The 26,167-nt window shown below is 38.8% G+C and overlaps 1 protein-coding gene across 2 annotated transcripts in view; it reads right to left on the bottom strand.

Moving 5' to 3' along the window:
• The window catches only part of ST6GALNAC3 (ST6 N-acetylgalactosaminide alpha-2,6-sialyltransferase 3), a 637,986-nt gene that overhangs the window by 82,655 nt on the left and 529,164 nt on the right, over positions 1-26,167 (bottom strand). The window lies entirely within an intron of this gene.

Here is a 26,167-nt window from a genome sequence, read left to right as displayed (position 1 = left end):
AAGCAAAATTCTGCTGAAGATCACTCAAAAACGGCTGCAGCAGTATATCAACAGGGAACTGTCAGAAATTCAGGCCGGATTCAGAAGAGGATGTGGAACCAGGAATATCACTGCTAATGTCAGGTGGATTCTGGCTGAAAGCAGAGAATACCAGAAAGATGTTTACCTGCGTTCTACTGACTATGAAAAGGCATTTGACTGTGTGGATCATAACAAACTATGGGTAATACTGCAAAGAATGGGAATTCCAGAACACTTAATTGTGTTCATGAGGAACCTTTACATAGATCAAGAGGCAGTTGTTAGGACAGAACAAGGGGATACTGATTGGTTTAAAGTCAGGAAAGGTGTGCGTCAGGGTTGTATTCTTTCATCATACCTATTTAATCTGTATGCTGAACAAATAATACGAGAAGCTGAACTATATGAAGAAGAATGGGGCATCAAGATTGGAGGAAGACTCATTAACAACCTTGTTATGCAGATGACACAACCTTGCTTGCTCAAAGTGAAGAGAACTTGAAGCACTTACTAATGAAGATCAAAGACCACAGCCTTCAGTATGGATTACACCTCAACATAAAGAAAACAAAAATCCTCACAACTAGACCGATGAGCAACATCATGATAAATGGAAAAAAGATTGAAGTTGTCAAGGATTTCATTTTACTTGGATCCACAATCAACAGCCATGGAAGCAGCAGTCAAGAAATCAAAAGACGCATCACATTTGGGCAAATCTGCTGCAAACGACCTCTTCAAAGTGTTGAGGAGCAAAGATATCACTCTGAAGACTAAGGCGTGCCTGACTGAAGCCATAGTATTTTCAATCGCATCATATGCATTGAAAGCTGGACAATGAATAAGGAAGACCGAAGAAGAGTGGACATCTTTGAATTGTGGTGTTGGCGAAGAATATTGAATATACCATGGGCTGCCAAAAGAACAAACAAATCTGTCTTGGAAGAAGTGAGGCCAGAATGCTCCTTAGAGGCAAGGATGGTGAGACTGCGTCTTACATACTTTGGACATGTCAGGAGGGATCAGTCCCTGGAGAAGGACATCATACTTGGCTGAGTACAGGGTCAGCGGAAAAGAGGAAGACCGTCAACAAGGTGGATTGACACAGTGGCTGCAAAAATGAGCTCAAGCATAACAACGATTGTAAGGATGGCACAGGACCGGACGGTGTTTCGTTCTGTTGTGCATAGGGTCGCTATGAGTCGGAACCAACTCAACGGCACCTAACAACAACAACAACTAGCCAAGAGGTTGGTGTTCAGACTTACCCAGAAGTGCCTTGGAAGACAGCCTGGCAATCTACTTCTGAAAGGTCACGGCTTTGAAAATACTACGGAGCACAGTTTTACTCTGCACACATGGGGTCATAATAGTTAAGCACTCGGTTAATTAACCCTATGGGGCAGTTCCACTCTGTCATATAGGGTCGCTATAAGTTGGAATCAATAAGAACAACGCTTATATGATATGAGAGGAGAGAGCTCTTTAAGAAAGAAAATAATACTACAAATACAAAAGCAGGTAAAATGTAAATACTTATTTAGAATGAAAAAATAAATCCCAACAAATGGTTGGAGACTTGGAAATTCAGCTCCTTTTCTTCTTGGAGAGGCATTTGCCTCTCAAAGTCCATCCCCTTTGTCAGTATACTGAAAACAATAGTTTTCAAAGTTGATTTCTTTAACTCCCACAGGAGTCCATGCAAGTGAGGGGCCCTGACCCTTAAGCTTCCTTAGCTTCTTGTCAAGTCTCTGGTACTCAGTTTATGCCAATAGGTTATCCTTGTCTTCTGTAAGAACTGATGCTGTAAGATTAAGTCTACAGTCTAATTAGAAGCAGACTACGAGGTCAGAAAAGCACTTTCTAGAAGACAGAAGATATACAACCGGAATGCTCCTTAGAAGGTTGGTTAGCCTTTAATTGGCTTACTTTGGAGACATCATCAGAAGAGACCAACAGGTAGAAAAGGACATCATGTCTGGTAAAGTAGAGGGTCAGTGAAAACAACAGAAACCCTTAGTGGGATGGATTGACTCAATAGCCGAAACAATGGACTCAAGCATATCTTCGATCGTGAAGATGGCACAGGACTGGGTAACATTTCATTCTGTTGTACATAAGGTGACTGTGAGTCAGAGCCATTGGAGAAAGAGGCATGTGGTCAAGTTCATCCTGTGCACACTCCTATACCTCCTGTCTCCTTCTTAGCATGTCTTTCTCTTCCCTGGACTTGCGACATTTAATGGATCCTTCTTAAACAATATAAGGGAGATTATTACTATCCTCTAGTCCTGCTGAGTTACTAGGACTTTGGCGGGGCGGGGGGCAGAACGGAGAAAGAACATTTGCTGAGCGCTCTGACAGAAGCTGTTCTAAGAACCATTTTATGGGCTTTATTTGTCTATGGAGAAAAACTTTTTGCTTCATGTTTTTTCATAATACAATCAAAGAAAACATATATTGAACAACTCAACAGCACTGTTTTCTCCACCGGGTGAATTAAATAACATAATATATTTAAAGTATTTTGTACTGCACCATGGTAAATAAATGTAAAATATTTTTATTATTATTATTGCTGTTATTATTTCTACTGCTTTGGGGAATGAGAGTTAAATTGGTTCCTAAATATGCATAACTTTGCCATCAGAGTATGGCTGAAACTGTGGATTCTCAAGTAATATCTTTCTTTGGGGAATCCTGGAGAAAGCTACATGGATGAAAACATTTAAAAGAAAATGTTGTTGTTGTTGTTAGTGGCTGTTGAGTTGGGCCCTGACTCAAGGTGACCCCATATGCAGTGGAAAGAAATGCTCCCATGATCTGTTGCAAATCAGACTGTTGTGATCCATAGGGTTTTCACTGGCTGATTTTCAGAAGCAGATCACCAGGCCTTTCTTCCTAGTCCATCTTAGTCTGAAAGTTCTGATGAAACGTGTTCAGCATCACAGCAACATGCAAGCCTCTAGTGACAGACAACGGTGGCCACAGACAAGGTGAACTGGCTGAGAATTGAACCTGGGCCTTCCTCAAGGAAGGCAAGAATTTTACCTCTAGACCACCAATGACCCTTAAAAGAAAAAAATGGAGAAAGAATCAGCATGACTTCCTGAGATACCTCCTGATTCTCTGGACAAAAGGAGACATCAGGCACCTGCTTCTCCAAGTCCACCTCGTTTGTCAGCAAACAGAAAACGATGTCGATTTCCAAGTAGATACGTCAACAAAGATTCAAATTCATCTCTGGCTCAAGGCCTAACATCTCTTCCTCCTTTTTCCACGGGCCTCCTGCCTGCCTGGTTTGGTGAGAGGGTTGCCAAATGAGATTGAAAACTGATTGATTTCCCACTTCGATACAGTTGCATTTGCTGGTTGTATTATTCTTCAGTAGCAATAGTTAAATATTTAATGGAATCTTAAGAGAAAAATTCTGTCTGTGTAATGTAAACACATTGTTAGGTTGCCTGAAAGGGTTGAATTTTGAACATCAGGAATATTGATAGCACCTTCTCAGCATAACAGAGAGATGCCATCTGTAAGATCCCCCATAACATCGGGGCTGCTATGCCTTTTACACACAGAACAAATGGATTTATGCTGAGAGAGCTGGTCCGGCACTACGTGGGGGCTTGGTCCCTTCATCCACATATCTGATTGACAGTTTAGGTTTTCAAAAACAGAATTCTAATTTGAGAATTAATCTCTCTGACCTTTATTGTACAAATATTTATACATTCTATAATCCACCACAGATCTCGATCATTTATTAAGCAAACAAACAAAAGTTTTGGAAAGCTGAGATAGTAACATGTCTGTTTTTACAAGGCAGAATTAAAGACAATGGGAAGATGTGGTAGACAAGCAAATTTGCCTCCAAACAAGAAAAGAAATTAAAATGATTATCCAGCAAGATAGGCTACCTCAGGAGGTCTTGGGAGTTTCAGCTCTGGGTGTTTTTATTTCGGAGGTATATACTTCATCAAAGAAGGTATATGGATGGAAAATGAGCTTATATAAATATAGTCATTGTTGTTGATTCCAACTCATGGCAACCCTGAATATGCAGAGTAGAACTGTGCTTCACAGGGTTGTCAAGGCTGTGACCTTTTGGGAGCAGGTTGCCAGGCCTGTCTCCCGAGGTACCTCTGGGTGAGTTAGAACCGCCAACGTTTTTGTTAGTAGTCAATTGCTTAACTGTTTTCACCACCCAGGGTCTGCTTCTGGGTATTTTAAAATAAAGCAGTAGTTACCACCTAGCAGGGATAATAACAGGATTACTGCCTACGGTAACCGCCCCCACCCCCCGCCCCATCTGTGGTTTTGCTTTCTGCGGTTTCATTTACCCTCCTTAAACTGAGGTTCAAAAATGTTAAATGAGTAGGGTGATGAAATCTCATGCTGTCCTGCTCCATCTCGCCCGGGGACAACATTCATATAACCATTATTACAGTAGATTGTTATAATTGCTCTACTTTATTATTAGTTGTTGTTGGTGTTAATCTATTACTGTATCTAATTTATAAATTAAACTTTATCATAGATATGTATGTATACAACACAACAGTATAGTTCAGTATAATCTGAGGTTTCAGGCATCCACTGGGGTCTTGGAGCATAACCCCCACGGATAAGGAGGGACTACTCTACTTGACTCCTTATGAGAGTCCCTGAGTGATGCAAACGGCTAAGTGCTCAACTACTAACACAAAGGTTGGTGGCTCAAATCCACCCAGTGGCTCCATGGGAAAAAGGCCTGGCAATCTGCTTCCATGAAGATTACAGCTAAGAAAACCCTATGGAGCTCAGTTCTAATATGTAACACATGAGGTTGCAGAAGTCTGAATCGACTGGACAGCAATGTGTTTTTTGGTACCTCCTTATAACCCTGCATTTGCTCTCATCCTGTGATCCCCATTGCCACTATGCTGGCTCAAGCCTTGGTCACTGCTTCCCCGGACTATATCCATATTTTCTCGGCTTGTTTCCTTGTCTATGACCTTAGCCTCTTACATCCTCTCCTCTACTCTGACATCAAGTGATCTTTCTTACTGTTTTGTTTTTAACAGCTTTATTGGTGCAAAATTCACATACCATGTAATCTACCCATTTAAAATACACAGTTCAGCAGCTTTTAGTATATTCACAGAACTGTGCAGCCATAACCATAATATAAATTTAGAATATTTTCAATACCCTCAAAAGAAACCCCATATTCATTAGCAGGCACTCCTCATTCTCCCTGATCCCTGCCCCAGTCCCAGCTTTTCCTAGATTTTCTGTACATTTTATAAAAATTGAGTCATATAGTATGTGTTCTTTTGAGACTCACTTCTTTCACTTAGCATAATGTTTTCAAGGTTCATCCATGTTGTAGTATGTATTAGGCCTTTAGTCCTTTTTATTGCTGAATAATGACCTATTGTATGAATATTAAAAAACAATACCTAAATTCATTGCCACTGAGTCAATTTTGACTCATGGCGACCCAATGTGTTACAGAGTAGAACTGCTCTATAGGGTTTTCTTGGCTGTAATCTTTTTTTTTAATAATATTTCATTGTGTTTGAGGTGAAAGTTTACATAGCAAATTAGGTTTCCATTTAACAATTTTTATAAAATTGTGCCATGCCATTGGTTACAATTTTTATAATGTATCAACATTTCTCACTATTTCCATTCTGTTTGTTCTGTTTCCATTGGTCCAGCTTCCCTTCCCCTCCTTGCCTTCTCATCTTTGCTTTTGGGTAAATGTTCACTGTTTAGTCTCATATGGTTAATTGTTTAAGGGAGCACATTACTCATGGGTAATACTGTTTATTTCATAAGCCAATCTATTATTTGGCTGAAAGGTGACCTGCAGAAATAGCCTCAAATCCAAGTTCAAAGGTTGTCTTAAGGTGTTAGTCTTGGAGGTCTCTCTAGTCCCTATAGGTCTAGTAGGTCTGGCCTTTTTCAGAAATTTGAGTTTTGTTCTACATTTTCCTCCCATTGTATCTGGGACCTTCTATTGTGTCCCTAGTCAGAACTGTCAGCCAGGCACCATCTAATTCTTCTGGTCTCCGGTTAGAGGAGGCTGTGGTTCCTGTGTGCTATTAGTCCCAGGGACTAATTTATTTTTTGAGTCCTTGATTTCCTGCATTCTCTTTTGCTCCATACGAGTGGAGACCAATAGTTTTATCTTAGATGGCTGCTCACAAGATTTTAAGACCCCAGATGCTATTCACCAATCTAGGATGTAGAACATTATCCATGTGAACTATTTTATGCCAATGGACTAAGTTGTCCCCCAAGACTATGGTCCCAAGCCTTCTAACCCAGTAAACCAATCAATCCTGTGAGTCGTTTGGCTATGTCCGGGAAGTCTCCATAACTGTGCCCCTTTGTGGTTTGTTACTTATGTGCATATACCTATAGCACACAAGAAAGTGCATATACATATGCCTACAGATACCGGGCTGTAATCTGTAGGGAAGCAGGTTGCCAGGGCTTTCTTCTGTGTCATTGCTGGGTGGATTGAACTGCCAACCTTTAGGTTAGTAGTGGAGTACAAACCATCTGTGTCACCCAGAGACCATGTATGAATATGCCACATATTATTTATCTATTCATCAGTTGATGGCATTTGCATCGTTTCCACTTTTTCTATCAATAATAACATTGCTACGAACATTCAGGCACAAGTTTCTGTGTAGACATATGGATATATATTTTTTGGGTAGATACCTAGGAGTGGAATTGCTAAGTCATATGATAGATCTATGTTTAACAATTTGATGAACTGCCAAAGTGTTTCCCAAAGTGGCTGCATCATTTTATACTCCCACCAGCAACGTGTCAGGGTGCCAGTTTCTCTACATACCTGCCAAGATTTGTTATTATCTGCCTCTTTATTATAGTCATCCCAGTGTGCTTGAGGTGTCCTTGTATGACACCAATGGTTAACTACTCAACTATTAACTGAAAGGTTAGTAGTTCGATCCCAACCACAGGTGTCTCAGAGGAAAGGCCTTGTGATGTGCTTTTGAAAGGTTACAACCTTGAAAACTCTATGGAGCACAGTTCTATTCTGCACACATAGGGTTACCATAAAGTTGGAATCAACTTGACAGCAACTGGTTTGAGATATTTTTAGTGAGTGTTAAGTGATATCTCTTTGCATTTTGATTTGCACTTCTCTGATAGCTAATGATGTTTGAGCATCTTTTTATGTGCTAACTGACTACTTATATATCTTCTTTAGAGGAATGTCTTTGCCCAATTTTTGACTGGAGTATTTGTCTTTTTGTAACTGAGACCTTTATATAGTCTGTATACAAGTCTTATATCAGACATATGGTTTATAAATATTCTCTCCCATTCTGTGGGCTATCCTTTCACTTTCTTGAAGGTGTTCTTTGAAGAACAAATGTTTTTAATTTTGATGAAGTCCAATTTATCTATTCTTTTGTTATTTGCCTTTCTGATGTCCTATGTAAGAACTATTGCCTAACTCAACATCATAAAAATTTACTTCTAGGTTTTCTTCTAGGAGCTTTCTAGTTTAAACTCATATTTAGGTCTATGATCCACTCAGTTAATTTTTGTGCATTCCATGAGGTAACAGTCTTACTTCAATCTTTTCCATATAGATATCCAGTTGTCGCACCACCATTTGCTATAAGACTGATCATCCTTACACATAAATCTAGGGGTTCCATTTCACTCACACTCCAAATTCTTTAGCAGTTCACTGTTACTTATTGCAGTGGTTTTTAGACTTGGATTTCATGACCTGCTGAACAATTCTGGGAAATTTATATAGGATTTCAGACCAAATAAGAAGAGCAAAAGGGAAAATAGTCTCTATCTACTCTCTCCATAATTTAATAACAATATATTTTAACATAGATGCAAACATCAGAAAAAAAAAGAGATGCTCGATATTCCAATGTGACTTTAGGCTTATGAAAAATTTACCATATTGCCCTTCCTTTTTTGCATGTTCTATGTACTAGATGGAAATGTTTATCACAGTGTGTCATTTGGGAACCACCATGTCCTCTCCTATGTAATCAGCTCCATATTTTGTTATATTCCTCCAGCACACCTTCATGATGCACCCATAATGACAAACATGACCTATTTTCTATTATTCTCTGCTTCTGCCTGAATGTCTCTATCCTATGCCCTTCTCCAAATGGAAGAAAAGCACATATAAAATCTAACACAATATGATTGTTATGATAGTGATACGAAGACCATAGGAGTACAAGGGAGAGAGATAATAATTCTGGCTAATCAAGAATTTGTGCTGGGGAGGCCTCACACTCCGATTTTACAATCTGTTATAAAGCCATGGTAGTCAAAACAGCCTGGTACTGGTATAATAACAGACACTTAGAGCAGTGGAACAGACTTCAGAACCCAGATGTAAATCCATCCATGATCAGTTGATACCTGAAAAAGGGCCAAAGTCTGTTAAATGGGGAAAAGACAGTCTCTTTAACAAATGGTGCTGGCATAACTGGATGTCTATTTGTAAAAAAATGAACAGGATCCACAGCTCACATCATACGCAAAAACCAACTCAAAATAGATCAAAGACCAAGATATAAAATCTAAAATGATAAAGATCACGGAAGGAAAAATAGGGACAATGCTAGGGGCCCTAATACATGGCATAAATAGTATGCAAACCATAACTAACAATGCACAAACACCAGAACAGAAACTAGATATAGGAGCTCCTAAAAACTGAACACTTATGCTCATCAAAAGACTTCACCAAAAGAGTAAAAACAGAACATACAGGCTGGGGAAAAAAAAAAAAAAATTGGCTATGACATAACTGACAAGGGTCTTATTTCTAAAACCTACAAAATGCTTCAATACCTCAAAAACAAAAAGACAAATAATTCAACTAAAAAAGAGCAAAGCATATGAACAGACGCTTCATCAAAGAAGACATTCAGGCAGCCAACAGACACAGGAGAAAATGCTGGTGACCATTAGCCATTGTTGCTTTTGTTGTTAGGCGCCATTGAGTCGGTTCTGACTTATAGTGAACAAAACACTGACCAGTCCGGCTCCATCCTCACAATCATTGCTATGCTTGAGCCCATTGTTGCAGCCACTGTGTCAGTCCATCTTGTTGAGAGTCTTCCTCTTTTTCGCTGACCTTCTACTTTAGCAAGCATGATGTTCTTCTCCAGGGAAGGGTCCCTTCTGATAACGTGTCCAAAGTATGTCTTGTTATCCTTGCTTCTAAGGAGGATTCTGGCTGTACTTCTTCCAAAATTGATTTGTTCTTTCTTTTGGCAGTGCATGGTATATTCAATATTCTTCGCCAACACCACAATTCCAAGGTGTAAATTCTTCTTTGGTCTTCCTTATTCATCGTCCAGCTTTCGCATGCATATGAGGTGATTGAAAACACCTTGGCTTGGGTAAAGCACACCTTAATTTTCAAGGTGACATCTTTGCCTTTCAACACTTTAAGGAGGTCTTTTGTAGCAGATTTGCCCAACACAATGCGTTCTTTTATTTCTTAACTGCTGTTTCCATGGGTATTGATTGTGGATCCAAATAAAATGAAATCCTTGACAACTTTGGTCTTTTCTCTGTTTATCATGATGTTGCTTATTGGTCCAGTTGTGAGGATTTTGGTTTTCTTTATGTTGAGGTGCAATCCATACTGAAGGCTGTGGTCTTTGATCTTCATCAGTAAGTGCTTCAAATCCTCATTTTCAGCAAGCAAGGTTGGGCCATCTGCATAATGCAGGTTGTTAGTGAGTCTTCCATCCAATCTAGATGCCCTGTTCTTCTTCATATAGTCCAGTTTCTTGGATTATTTGCTCAGCACACAGATTGAATAAGTATGGTGAAAGGATACAATCCTGATGCACACCTTTCCTGACTTTAAACCTTGCAGTATTCCCTTGTTCTGTCCGAACAACCACCTCTTGATCTATGCACAGGTTTCTCATGAGCACAACTAAGTGTTGTGGAATGCCCACTTTTTGCAATGCAATCCATAATTTGTTATTATCCACACAGTTGAATGCCTTCACATAGTCAGTAAAACACAGGTAAACATCTTTCTGGTATTCTCTGCTTTCAGCCAGGATCCATCTGACATCAGCAATGATATCCCTGGTTCCAAGTCTTCTTCCGAATCTGGCTGGAATTTCTGGCAGTTCCCTTTCAATATATTGCTCAGCTGCTTTTGAATGATCTTCAGCAAAATTTTACTTGTGTGTGATGTTAATGATATTGTTTGATAATTTCTGCATTTCGTTGGATCGCCTTTCTTTGGAATAGGCAAAAATATGGATCTCTTCCAGTCAGTTGGCCAGGCAGCTCTCTTTCAAATTTCTTGGGATAAATGAGTGAGCACTTCCAACACTGCTTCCATTTGCTGAAACATCTCAATTGATATTCTATCAATTCCTAGAGCCTTGTTTTTCACTAATGAATTCACGCAGCTTGGACTTCTTCCTTCAATACCATCAGTTCCTGATCATATGGTACCTCATGAAATGGTTGAACGTCGACCAATTCTTTTTGGTATAGTGACTCTGTGTATTCCTTCCATCTTCTTTTGATGCTTCCTGCATCATTTAATATTTTCCCTATGAAATCATTCAGTATTGCAACTCAAGGCTTGAATGTTTTCTTCAGTTCCTTCATCTTGAGAAATACTGAGTGTATTCTTTCCTTTTGGTTTTCTATCCCCAGCTCTTTGCACATGTCACTATAATACTTTACCATGAGCCATTAGAGAAACGCAAATCAAAACTACAATGAGGTACCATCTCACCCCAACAATACTGGCACAATCCAAAAAACACAAAATAACAAATGTTGGAGAGGTTGCAGGGAGATTGCACTGGTGGTATGAATGTAAAATGGTACAACCATTTTGCAAAATGATATCGCGATTCCTTAAAAAGCTAGAAATAGAAAAACCATATGACCCAGTAATTCCACTCCTAGGAATATAGCCTAGAGAAATAAGAGCCATCACATGAATAGACATATGCATACCCATGTTCATTGCAGCAGTATTCCCAGTAGCAAAAGTATGAAAATAACCTAAGTGTGCAACCAACAGATGAATGGATCAACAAATTATGGTACATACGATTAATGGAATACTGTGCAACAATAAAGAACAATGACGAATTTGCAAAACATCTCACAACATGGGTGAATCTGGAGGACATTATGCTGAGTGAAATAAGTCAATCACGAAAGAACAAATATTATATGAGACCAGTTTTATAAAAACCCAAGAAAAGGTTTACACACAAGAAAAAAAAAACAACATTATTTGATGCTTATAAGAGTGGGGAGGGAAAATCACTAACTAGATAGTAGACAAGTGTCAACTTTGATGAAGGGAAAAACGACACACAATATAGAGTAAGTCAGCACAACTGGACAAAAGCAAAAGCATAAATGATTCCTAGACATATCCAAACGTTCCGAGTAGCTGGGGCAGTGGGCTGTAGACCACAGTCTCAGGGGACATCTAGGTCAACTGGCATAACATAGTTCATAAAGTGTTCTATACCTCACTTTGGTGAGTACCATCTGGGGTGTTAAAAGCTTGCGAGTGGCCATGTTAGACACATCTATTGGTATTATCCCGTCTGGAGCAAAGGAAAGTGAAGAAAACCAAAGACACGAAAAAAATATTAACCCAAAGAACTAAAGGACCACATGAACCAGAGACTCCACAGCCTGAGACCAGAAGAACTACACCGTGCTGGCTAGCACCACCGACCTCTCTGACAGGGATCACAGTAGAGAGTCCCAGACAAAAAGGGAGGAAAATGTAGAATAGAATTCAAATGCACATGAAAAGACCAGAATTGTTGGTCTTGGAGGAACCCCCGAGACTATGGTTCTGGACACTCTGCTAACTCAGAACTGAAACTATTCCAAAGGTCAGTTTTGTGACAAAGATTAGACAGGCCCATAAAACAAAAAATAGCACACTTGAGGAACGTGCTTCTAAGTTCAACCAAATATACAAGACCAACTGGGCCACTCCTGTCTGAAAACAAGATGAGAAGGCAGGAAGGGACAAGAACTGGATGAATGGACACAGGTAAACTGGAGTGGAAAAGGGGAGATTGCTGTCACATTGTGGGGATTGCAACCAATGTCACAAAACAATATATGTATAAATTTTTCAACGAGAAATTAACTTGCTCTATAAACTTCCACCTAAAATGCAGTAAAAGTAAAAAAAAAAAGAATTTGCACTAATCCCTTAGTTTCCAGACTATATGAGCTACATGTTTCTTGGGGAGGGAGTTGGAATAATTAATGCAAAATCAAAATCTTACATTCAAATCACTATACTAACAATGGGTAAGAGTTAAATTCTTTGAATCTCAGATTTGTCTATAAATTGTATCATAGGGTTAGGGTGGGTATTAAATGATAAAAGAAATGTAAATCAGCCAGTGTAGAAAAAAAAAGCTGGATACAAATTGAGTGACCAGTAAATGTTTATTTGCCTCCCTCTCAACCCTATTTCAGTGGTTTTGAAGCCTCACTATTAGTTACAATCACCTGGGGAGTTTGAAAATAATTATATCCCATTGACAAGCTAATTCTAGAATTCATATGGAAATTCAAGGCACAATAGCTAGAACAGTCTTGAAAAAGGAGAACAAAAGTTGGAGGACTCACACTTCATGAGTTCAAAACTTACTACAGAGCTACAGTGATCAAGACATTGTGGTACTGGCATAAAGACAGCCGTATAGAATGGAACAGAATTGAGAGTCCAGAAATAAATCTTTACATCTATGCTCAACTGCTTTTCGACAAGGGTGCCAAGACAATTCAATGGGGAACGTATAGTCTTTTCTACAAATGCTGTTGGAACAGCTGAATATTCACATACAATAAAATAAGATTGAACCCTTTCCTCACACAATACTCAAAAATTAACTGAAATCTGTCATAGACTTAAATATAAGAGCCAGAACTATAGAACTCTTAAAAGAAATTACAGGAGTAAATCTTCCTTACCTTGGTTAGGTAAAACCTTCTTAGATACGACACTAAAAGCGTAAGCGGTAAAAAAAAAGGTAAATGGGATTTCATCAAAATTATAAACTTTTGGGTTTCAAAGAATACCATCAAGAAAGTGAAAAGACAACTCCCAGAATGAGAGATAATATTTGTAAACCACATATCCCATAAAAGACGTTTCTGAATATAAAGAGAACACTTCTAACTCAACAATAAAAAGTCAAATAACCCAACTGAAAAATGAGTAAAGGATTTGAATGGCCATTTCTCTAAAGAAGACATACAAATGCCTAAAAAGCACATGAAAATATGCTCAAAATCATTTGCCCTCAGGGAAATTACAAATCAAAAACATAATGAGATAACCACTTGCCACCTACTAGGATAACTACAGTAAAATAGATGGATAAAGCCAAGTACTGTCAAGGATGTAGAGACATTGGAACTCTCATACACTGCTGGTGGGAATGCAAAATGGTGCAGTTGCTTTGAAAAACAGCCTGGCACTTCTTCAAAATGTTAAATGTAGAATTAGCATATGACTCAGCAATTCCAAGAGAAATGAAAACATATGTCCACACAAAAACTTGTACACAAATGCTTATTACACCATTGCATTATTCACAATAGCTAAAAAGTGGAAATAACCCATATGTCTATTAGCTGACAAATGGATAAATAAAATGGGATATATCCATATAAGAGAATATTATTCAGATAGTAAAAATCACTGCTGATACAAAATAATTGCTGATATAAAAAAATTGCTGTCGATTATAAAGTTTTGATACACTACAACATGGATCAACCTTGAAAACATTACACTAAGTGAAAGAAGCCTATCACAAATGAGCTCATATTGTAAAATTCCATTTATATGAAATGTTTAGAACTGGCAAATTTATAGGGTAAGAAAGTCGATTAGTGATTGCTTAGGGACGGAGTGACTGGTAGTAGGTACAAGTTTCTTTTGCAGTGTTATGGATTGAATTGTGTGCTCCAAATATATGTGTCAACTTGTCTAGGTCATGATTCCCAGTATTGCATTACTGTGCACCATTTTGTCATCTGGTATGATTTCCCTATGTGCTGTAAATCCTATTACTATGATGTTAATGAGACGGATTAACAGCTGTTATACTGATGAGATCTGCAAAATTAGACAGTGTCTTAAGCCAATCTCTTTTGAGATAAAAGGAAAGGGAAGCCAGCAGAGAGGGAGGGAGCATACCACCAAGAAAGCAGCACGGGGAGCAGGGCACATCCTTTGGACCTGGGGTTCTGCACAGAGAAACTCCTAGTCCAGGGGAAGATTGATGAAAAGGACCTTCCTCCAGAGCCGACAGAAAATGTCTTCCCCCTGGAGCTGATGCCCTAAATTTGGACTTGTAGCCTACTAGACTGTGAGAGAATAAATTTTTCCGTGTTGAAGCCATCCATGTGTGCTATTTCTGTTATAGCAGCACTAGATGACTAAGACATGGGGTGATGAAAATGTTCTAAATTGTGGTGATGGTTGCACAACTCTGTGAATATACTAAAAAGCACCGAATGGTACAGTTTAAACGGTGAGTTGTATGGTATATAAATTATATCTTAATAAAGCTGTTTTTAAAAAAATGTCCCATCTCCAGAGGCTCTGAGTGTTAATCTGGCACGCAGGCTTGTTTTAAAAATAGATACCCTGTTAATTTTAATGTGTTCTTCGTCAATTTATTCCTCCAACCTTCCTTTCCTACCTACTTTAAAGAAAATGTATTCATCCTCTGCTCTTGCCTGTCTTTCCCTGCTGTTTTCTCCTTCTTTCTCAGCCTATCCCTATTTTCACTCTACATCATTCCCAAACCAGAATACTCCATCCTCTGAGACAAAGTGTCTTACCTTCTTCGGATCTGGTTCAAACCTTATCTTCAGAAGACCTTAAATGATCAGCCCCACTTTGCTTTGATCAGTCACCATTTGGTGTGTCCTCCACACGGATTTGTTCATATCTAATTTTCATGAATAAGAATCAGCATGAATCCAATTCGCAAAATGTGGAGACTGATCAAGTCCCCACTTTCCCACTTCTCAATCATTTCTGACACCAGCTGCCACACATGGCACACTCTCTTTCTGACCCTAGCCACCTGGAGCTAGGGCAGATCTCACAGTCTAAAGGACACTGTCCTTTAGACTGCCAAATAGGCAGACACCAGCTGTATGTTCAAGAGTCCACATGACACCCTCACTTTAACCTGCTGGCTCTCCCTTATCCTCTGGTTTTGATAATTTACTGGGATGACTCAAAGACCTCATGGAAAGTACTATACCTGTGATTATAGATTTATTATAGGAAAAGGGTACAAATCAGGATCACTATAAGGAAGAGATGCATGGGCAAAGTCTGAGAGGGTTTCCAACATAGAGCTTTCATGTCCCAAAGGACGTGATACCCTCTCAGATGCATAGATGTCTTTCGCCAACCAGGAAGCTCTCTGAGCCTTACTGTTTTGGGCTTCTATTATCCAGTCCTGCATGATACACTAAACCATGTCTCCTGAGGCTAGTGGATATCAGCCTTCCAGGTGAAACTTTTCTGGTCTTGCCAGCTGCCATTCACTAGCACAAATCATCAGGTGTGGCCTAGAAGTCCCAGACCAAAGCACCCCAATTACTCCAAGGGTATTTCTCAGGAACCAACTTTGGGTAATGCTAAGTTCATTACCCCATGCCCTTATTAGAATCACCAGCATGTGTTTGAGAGCAGGAAGAAACTTTGATATCAGTAGTTGCCAGCATTTTACAGTTGATAAAAATTATAAATTATATAGTAACACTAATTTACACTGATCACATATCTAAAGAATTCAATTCCACATATGTGCCTACTTCACATTTATTGACATTTTGTTTTTTAATTATTACAAGTAATCCGTCATGTATTTGTTTTATCTGCCTTATTAGATTACAATCTTCTTGAAGGTATAGTAACTTCGCTCCAAGGGAACTTTTCTGTGCTTGTTAACAATAAAATACATGCTACTGCTAATGAGCTAAAACTTCTAATGTCTTCCAGAAAACTTTCCTTCTATTATCCAAGGAAACTTTTATTCTTAGGGATATTAGTACTAATGTAAAATGGCAATAATCAGCCCGTCTGTTTCCATGTCACAGAAGAGAACTGATTTCACCTGCCAAAGGAGACATTTAGGTGACTTTGGGCAAATTGCTCAACTTTTCTGAACTTCAGCTTCCATAATCGGAAAGTGACAGAACACCTATTATGAGTATGAAATGGCTTGATGCTTAATTAATGTTTAGGAAGTGCTTGCATGTGGCATACACTCAGGAAATATTAGTTACTATAATCATCATAATCATTATGATTATTGAAAATATTTCTAGTCTGGAGTTAGGCCTTAGCAGCACAGAAGAATTTAACACAGTTGGAGTGTATTTTTGTATTGAAGCAGTTCCCCGTTGACCTGTTTGAATTCATAGAGCTTTCTCAGACAGTTAACTTTCTTCCAGTAAATATAAATGCTTCTATGCAACCAGTGTTCAGAAACACTAATTTACACTCGATGCCTCCCACCCCCCATCTGATCACATATCTAAAGGAACTGGCTTTATTAACCCAGGAAACCTCCAGACTCCAGCCCTTGGCGAAGGAAGAGCAGGTGTCCCAGAGCCCACTGTCTATCAAGAAATAACAATACCCACGTGGTGCATCCTCATTAGTTGAGTTTTTCATAAATGTTCAGGTTGAAGGTTTTTTCTTTTAAATCTGAGTAAAGCTGGTTTAATTGGCTTTTTTCCCCTGTAGCAAAAGTTTTGAGGGAAGATGTATATCTTGAAATCTAATTACATATCTTAACTGTAAGCTGAGAAGCTTAAACTCCACCGATGCACTTTATCTGTCAAATATGGAGACAGTTGGCAAATGCAGGCCATAAAGGTGGAGATTTAGTACCGACTGCATGAATTGTTGCTGCTTTTCTATGTTTATTACTTCACAGTTAATCAAGGAGATAATCCCCAGGAGTTTGGTATATTTCTCCCTGTGTTCTACATGATGGGGGTGGGGAGAGGAGAGAAAAGAACATTCTCTTTGTAACTCATTTTTCGACTGGAGTAAGGACCTTGGTTCACAAATCCTTGAATGAAGAACTGGCATTGTGTTTTAATCAATTTCCGAAATGTTTTCTTTTAAAGCCAACAACCCGGGCATCACATTAGTGTTACTATGCGCACATAGTGGTTTTGGTACAGTACTTTCTCAGTTATTGTATGAATGTGTACATGTAATTAGGACAGATAGGCAGAAACAGCATTGCTCCACAATCATCAAAACTGTATTTCCACACTGGTCTGCCATTTTACCACCAAGAACAATTACATTGAAATAATTTTGTAATATAGAATTATTGAGCAAAACATAGTTTCTTTTCAGAGCATCAGATCTGCAAAGGTTTTATATGTAAACTCTAATTACAGGGCAGCACACAATTTCTTTGCAGGGTATCAGAACTACAAAGGGTTCTACATGTATATAAGTCTCAAAAATGATGCAATGACCAAAGATGAATACAAACAATCAGAAGAAACCAAAGTGGTTCTAAGAGAAAACCATACTCTTCATGCTGCTCCATCATCAGCCATTCTCTCAGTGTCACCCAGAGTAACTGGTGGAAAACGAGCCCTCCAAGTTCGCACTCAGAACCCAGTTAACTTTAGCAATTAAGGCCTTGTTTCCTAAATGAATCTGGATACAGGTGTTTTCAAGTCTCTAGATAAATGGCCAGTATGATTCACCTCCTCAGTAAATAAGGTAATTATGGCACTGAACCAGGTTGCCTTAGAAAGCCTCGGAAGGTAGATTTCTAAGTTGCAGATGTACTTTGGAGGAGGTTCTTTGAGTTATTTCTTTCATGGTCCAAAATGAGCATAGCTAACACCTGCACCCTCACCTTTGATTACATGTATATGCCTATAGTATAGAAAGGCAAATATATGTTGCAAAAATATATACATACACATATATACACACATACACATATATATGTGTATGTATGTATATATATGTATATGGAGAGGCAAATACATATATAGTAATAGTAGCAAATATATATATATTTACTACTATTACATATATGTTCCACTTAAAAGTATGAAAATGCCAACAAAATAAAAAAAGAAATTATAAATGAAGCATATAAAGAGCTAAGAAAATTCATGTGAAGTCAAATAATAATAATAATTGCACAAAAGTCTTCAGGTTTCTTCTTCCTCAGGGAAAAAAACCAGCTACTTCTCTGAAATTCTCTTGATAATCAATGTGCATTACTCTAAGAATGAAAGGGTATTTCAATAACAGAAAATCTATTAATGTATTACATAATATAAACAAATTAAAGAATAATCTATGATGATCACAGTAGATGCCAAAAAAGTATTTAATGAAATTTAACATTCATTTATGTTTAAACTCTTTGTAAACTAGAAATAAAAGGGAATTCTATAAACTTGATAACTATCAAAAACCTACAGCAAGGATCAAACTCAATAGCGAAATTTTATAAGGTTACCATTAGAGTTAGAATAAGACAAGAAGTCTGCTATTACTACTCCTCTTTAATGCTGATTAGGAGAATTAAGTCAACACAATATAACAAAAAAAAAATAGGTATATATAGGAGAAATAGAAGAGAAATATATTTTTATATAGACTGTTTGTTTACATAGATAATCCATAAGAATCTATAGGTCATTAAAATTAATAAGTATTCATTAAGGTAGCTAAGTCAACATAAAATTAATAATAGGATTTCTGCAAAGCAGCATTGCTGATGTCAGATGGATCTGGCTGAAAGCAGAGAATACAGAAACATGTTTACCTGTGTTTTATTGACTATGCAAAGGCATTTGACTGTGTAGATCTTAACAAATTATGGATAACACTGCAAAGAATGGGAATTCCAGAACACTTAATTGTGCTCATGAGGAATCTGTCATAGATCGAAAGGTAGTCATTTGAACAGAACAAGGGGACACTGTGTAGCTTAAAGTCAGGAAAGATGTGTGTCAGGGTTGTATCCTTTCACCATACTTAGTCAATATGTATACTAAGCAAATAATTCAAGAAGCCGGACTATATGAAGAACGGGGCATCAGGATTGGAGGAAGACTCATGCAGATGACACAACCTTGCTTGCTGAAAGTGAAGAGGACTTGAAGCACTCACTGATGAAGATCAAGACCATAGCCTTCAGTATACATTACACCTCAACAAAAAGAAAACAAAAATTCTCACAACTGGACCAATAAGCAACATCATGATAAACAGAAAAGACTGACATTGTCAAAGATTTCATTTTACTTGGATCCGCAATCAACAGCTATGGATGGGAGCAGCAGTCAAGAAGTCAAAAGATGCATTGCATTGGGAAAATCTGCTGCAAAGACCTCTTTAAATTGTTAAAAAGCAAAGATACCACCTCGAAGACTAATGTCTGCCTCACCCAAGCCATGGTATTTTCAATCACCTCATATGTATGCAAAAGCTGGACAATGAATAAGGAAGACTGGAGAAGAATTGATGCCTTTGGTATACGGTGCTGGTAAAGAATATTGAATATACCATGGACTGCCAAAAGAATGAACAAATCTGTCTTGGAAGAAGTACAGCCAGAATGCTCCTTAGCAGCAAGGATGGCGAGACTTCTTCTTACATACTTTGGCCATGTTAACAGGAGGAATCAGCTCCCTGGAGAAAGACATTATACTTGGTAAAGTGGAAGGTCATCAAAAAAGAGAAAGACCTTCAGCGGGATGGATTGACACAGTGGCTACAACAATGGGCTCAAGCATAACAATCAGTGTGAGGATGGCGCAGGGCCTGGTAGTATTTTGTTCTGTTGTACACAGGTTCGCTATGAGTTGGAATCGACAAAATGACACCTACAACAACATTTATTAAGCATTTATATTCAAGGCACTGTTTTAAAAGCTTTTCGTACATTGCAAGCTTGGTACTATTATTGTTGCCATTTTACAGATAAGAAAGAAGCTAGGCCCCAAAGAGATTATGGAATCTTCTCAGGATCCCACAGATAGGCAATGAAAGAGTTAGGATTCAAACCCAAGCAATGTGGTTCTCAAGCTCCTACACCTAATCCTATGCTATAACGTCTCTAAAGCTACAGTTATTAACAAGATGTGTTAATGCGAGGATATAAAAGTAGACTACTGAAACATATACACAATCCAGGAACAGATCCATTCATACATGAAAAATTGCTAGAGATGCAGTTGACCAAAAATGGAGAATTCATAATGTTGCTGAGACTACTGGCTATCCATACAGAAAAACAAAATAAAATTAGATCTCTGTACATCACACAAAAATAATCTCAGCTGGACTAAATGTGGAAAGCAAAACTTTAAAAGGTCCATAAGAAAATATGAGAGGATATCTTTAGGACTTTGGAGGTATAGAAGGATTTCTTATATAAGACATAAAAAGCTCAAACCACAAAGCAATGTATTGGTAAATTTTAACCTATTAAAATGTAATGCCTATATTCACAAAATGACATCATAAAGAATGTGAAAAGACAAGCAACAGTTTCCAATGTGTGTTAACAACAAAGGATTACTATCCAGAATATATAAAGAACTTTGTAATTCAAGAAACAAAACAATCCACCTTACCACACCCACCAAAAAGGGCAATGGACACAAACAGATGATATTCATAAAAGGAAACATGATTGACCAACACGCCTATGAAGGGATGCTCAATCCTCAATTGTCACGGAAATACACAATTAAACACTGTGATATCACTTCTCACCAAGAGATTGACAATAATCAAAGAGTTGATTGATACTAAGAGTTGAGTTCAGAAACAGTTTCTCTCACTGACTGCTCATGAGATTATCAATTTGTCCAACTGTTTTGTAGAACACTTTGGCAATATCAAAGAAACTTGAAGAAATAAACCTCCCTCACCTTGTAACTTTACTTCTAGGTATATACTTTAGACATAGAATCTCTTACATCTGAATTTCTTAGACACTTGCAAAATAATGTTGATTGTACATAGCATTGTTTGCAATAGGAAAAACTGTAACCAGCTAAAATATTTATCGAGAGTAGAATAGATAAACGGTGTTATATTCATACAATGAAATACTACACAGCTACATGCATAAATATGGTTAAGCACCAATAACAAGATAGACTAAAAAGGCATACAAATATGTTTAATATTTATAGAATTTGGATAGTGTTTATGCAAAATACGATATTTATACACAGCTTTTTGAGAGTATGCAAAATAATATCCCAGAGTTTTATCTTACTAGTGGCTATGAATGTGGATAGTTATAGTACAAAAACACATACTGGAACTATAAACCCAAATTCAGGGTAATGGTTACCCCTAAAGACAAAGACAACAACAGAGTATCAGGAAAAGTTAGGCACACAGGCTTCAACTGTATTTGATGTGCTTTATTTTTTAAAACACAACATCAACGGACCTCAAAGGCGTATGACAAAATCTTAGACAGAGCTGTGTGGTGGGTATGTGAATGTCCATTACTTTATTCCATATATATCTCTCTATTTCAAATATTTTATGTTAAATGGGGCCCTAGTGGTGCAGTGGTTAAGTGTTTGGCTGCTCATCAAAAGGTGAGCAGTTCAAATCCACCAGCTGCTCCTTGGAAACCCTATGGGGCAGTTCTACTCTGTCCTGTAGGGTTGCAATGCTATGTGAAAGTTAAACTTTGATCATCCGAATCCTATTGTCCCAGGAGTTATGATTATATAATAACTTCAGAGGTGTTTTCTCTTTTCATCTAGCAGACAATCAGCCCATGAATGAAGCCATATGGTCAAGCACAAAGCTAGGGTCTAGGAATATAATGGTGAGAGAGCTGGCCATGAAGTACATATTTCAGTGGGATTATAAATGTACAACTACCAGTCATGATAGAGAAGAAGTAGGAGACAGTGACAGAGAATAACTGGGTACTGGGCTGGGGGGACAAATGCTGCTGCAGATACTGAGGTGTGGCTGCCTGAAAGTCATTCACCTCCTCCTCTCCCCCTGCTGTGGCAGTCAGTTTTATGTGTCAACTTGGCTAGGCTTAGGGTGCCCAGTTGTGTGGTTAAGCACTAGCCTAGACTCTTATGAAGTCGTTACATGTGATTAGTCAGTTGGCCTTAAGTAAAGCAGATTATCTTCCATAACCTGGATGGGCCTTAACCAATCAGCTGAAGGCCTTAAGAGCCAAAAAAGGAGTTTATCCTAGGGTATATTCTGGCCCCCACTAAAAATAGACATTTTTCTAGAACTCACTCACTCTTCAATTTTCCTATCATGTAACCTGTGGATTTGGGGACATAAGACTGCAGGGAATGCCACCCTGTCACCTGATCTACAGATTTTGGGCTTGCCAGTCCCAACAATCTCATGAGCCACTTCCTTAAAAGTAATTTCTCTCTCCTTATCTCTCTCTCATATACATGACCCTGTTGAGTCAGGACCTAACTCATGGTGACCCCTGCACAATGTTACAAAGCACAGCCTAGTCCTGCACCACCCCCATGATCAGTTGTGAATTGAACCATTGTGCTCCATAGGATTTTAATTGGCTGATTTTCAGAGGTAAATCACCAGGCCTTTCTTCTTCATCTGTAAGCTCTATAGAAATCAATATCATAGCAACACGCAAGCCTTCACTGTGGGATGGGTAGTGGCTGCATATGAGACGCATTGGCTGGGTTCCATCTCCTGCGTGGGAGGCAACAATTTTACCACTAAACACCCACCACTGCACTGAGAGGACCCTAAACACTTTCCTTCCTCCACTACAGAGGCTGAGAAGCTGATCATGGCTTTCCAGACTCCCTTGCATGCGACACACTTCCAGTTAGATAGAGTTCACAGTCTCTGAGGATGGTGCCCTTTCCCAAATAGAAAACCAGTCTCACTGGAAGAAAGCCTTTTTGTCCTTCTTACTCCTCCCCTATCATCCTGCCTGGAGCAGGGGTGTGATGCTGGGGTGGAGAAGACATCTTGAGACAATGAAAATGAAAGCCACATACTTAGGGGGATGATGCTGGGAGATAGTCAGACACTGGGCTTTTGATGGCGTAACTGAGCCATGGCACCTTCCCTGGACCATTTCATTTACTTCTGGACTTTTCTTTATGTAGGTTAATTATTATGTACTAGCTTGAACCATTATTTGTAAGAGTTTCCGTTATTTGCAGCCAAAATCACTCCAGATAGATATACCTACATAAGGTGACTTTCTAGGAGAGGTGACACTTAAGTCCACATCGGAGGAATGACAGGGAGCCAGCCAGGCAGAAAGCAGGAATGGGCCAGGGAGGTAGGAGGGAAAAGCACGTTTGAGAGGACTGGCCTGTTTGAGGAATGGTAAAAGTGTGTGTCTAGGCTGCAACTGGTTGGGAAGCTGAATACTTAACTGTTATTCAGGCTCTTGGTGAAGAACAGTGTAGTTAATGATCTGTAAACAAAGACCAACTCAATGGCACCGAAGGGAGCTGCTGCTTTTAGAGACTCCTTTCTATAAAACAAAGAATTAATCCCTAATTCATCTACTTGGACTTGTGTGCTTCATTTTTTTAAAGTGAAGTATATCAAGTCCACCTTTATAGTCCAGCAATACGGCCTTCTCTGCCCCCTCCCCGCTGCCAAGGAGGGGGAAAATTAGCATCTCACCAGTCCCTTTTGACATAAAGTAAATGGCAATGATAGGATTTAACCAGAGCTTAGCCAACCATGTGTTAGGCATTCCCTGGGCTACAAAGGTTTCTATTTTGTTCTGTATTTCTCTGAATGGGAAGAGGCAACTTGATTGTTGGAAAGAGCCTGACTTGAATCACACAACAAAAGTCTAGTTCCCGTAATCCTGTCGTCACCGGACACTAGGAAAAGAGTTGACTGATTTTTTAATGTGCTTCTGATTGGTCTGTTCCCCGGATCCTATATTTTTTCAGCCTTTACCGAACGTTATTTTATAAGATTGTATTTATCGAGCACCTAGGTAGGCAGGTTGAGACAAGAAGTTCGTGGCTTGGAAAAAAATGTTCATTTTCACATAAAAAATGTTTTTTAGCTTGATGGGTATTCTGCAAGTCTCTACTTGGCTATTTTAAATCAGGTCTGGATATTTATTATTAGTTTCCAGGTCTCTCCCTCTTCTTCCCCTTAGCTTTTTTGCAGATAAACTATAGTGATCTCCTCCTTTTTCTCTTTCATCCACATCCTTTCCTCAGGCTCCTGAATTCATTCACTCTTGTTGCTCTTCTCTGCACTTCTTCCAAATTGCCTGAGCTTCCCTAGTAACGAAGTGGTGGGAACACAACGTGTGGTGCCAGGTACAGCTCAGCTACAACTGCCCACAGAGAAACAGTTATTCTGCGCCCTTCTGCCTGGGCAGCCCCAACCTGGGCTTCCCTTCAGCCTGCCAGACTGGCCTGGATTTAGTTTACAGACCACTGTTCCCCCTGGGCCCACTTTGGCATCACTGCAGCCCTGGCGTCTGCTTTCCAGATAACAGCTTTGTGTTTGCATTCTCTTTCCCCACATGGATTCACTGCCTTGTCTTTTTCAAATGTTCACCAAGTTATTATTCCCAGCCTACACACCTCAATTCTCAAAGGTCGTTTGCATTTTATTTCTGTTGCCTGAGCTGCTCACGATGCTTTCCAAATTGGAATCATTAGTGGATTCCAAAAATGAGCAGCTTCTTCCTTTCCATCCAGGTCATGAATAAGGCTTAAATAAGAGTCAGACCCACAGTTTCAGCAACAGCAGCATATTAGGGGGCACATCTTCATAATCCTCCTTTAATGGTAATCCCTCCACCAGCATCATCACTCAGAATCTTCTTAGTTTTTCAGCCAAATTTAAGTTCACATCCTCAACCATCCAAATAGTCATTGAGTATTACAGTACGTACTGTGAAAAGTTCCAAGTCATGTAAGACACCATCATTGTCTTTCAAAAGGTTCCTATCACTATAGAGTATTTAAGGTATTCCATAATTCAACACATAATATGCACCTAAAATGTACCAGGCACCATGTTAGGTGCTGAGATTACAAACAGGAAAAATGCAGTTTCAGTCTTCAATGAGTTTCCATTATAGCAGATAAGGGTATATAACTACAATAATACAACATAAAACAATACTGAAATGTGCACTGGGATGTCAAATAGGTGTCTGCTGGTAAATATTCTAGCATTGGGGTCAGGGAAAGTTTTAGTTCTGCTTATGTGCTGTATGTTCTTGGGCAAGCCAGTCTTTCAGCCTTGGTTTCTTACCTAAAAAATGGCACCAAGCTCCTGCGTGGTAGTGAGGGTTTAAATGAGATGAGGCATGAGCAACACTTAGTGCAGTGCATGACATAAAGTGCCAAGAATGTTATTATTAATAATAATAGCTACAAGTATAATAATAATAACTATTATTATTACCAACATTATATTCCACAATCAACCTGATGGGTCAGAGCTGTCTAGAACACTGTGCTAAAGAGAATTCAGAAACCTTTACTAGGCTCAGTAGAAGAGAATATCGTGATGGATGCCTTCCATGGACAGAAAGAGGAGACAGTTATGCAAGTGTTTACTGACCCTGCTGCACACAAACAACTAGACTACAAGGGGCAATGTAGTCCTCTGTCCTAGGAATGCCACAAAGTGCATAGGACGCAACTGATGTCATATGTACCATTCTGTAACTTCCAGTGATTCAAACCCACAGGCATGTTTGTAAGCTTGGAGAGCTTTAGATGACAGGGGATGCTCGGTGTGGATAAGACTTTTGCTACCAAAAGGAGGTCATTGCTGCCTAAGGTAGTTGCAGAAAGTCTAGGGCAGTGGTTGGCAACTACTGCTCCATGACAAAGTTCTCACTGCTCTACAGCAAAACAAGAATGATGAGGACAATGTCGCGAGGATTTCAAGCAACTAAATCTCCTCAATTTATCATGCTGATATTGTGTCCTTTCTTTTTTGGGGGGCATTAAAATGTCATTTCTTTCATGGAAAGATGATTTGAAGACTTTCTCTCTTTTCAGGCCT

Source organism: Elephas maximus, chromosome 3, assembly GCF_024166365.1.
Source record: "Elephas maximus indicus isolate mEleMax1 chromosome 3, mEleMax1 primary haplotype, whole genome shotgun sequence".
Classification (NCBI taxonomy): Eukaryota; Metazoa; Chordata; class Mammalia; order Proboscidea; family Elephantidae; genus Elephas; species Elephas maximus.
The sequence above is the reverse complement of the archived record's forward strand: the minus strand, read 5'-3'. Positions and strand labels throughout refer to the sequence as shown.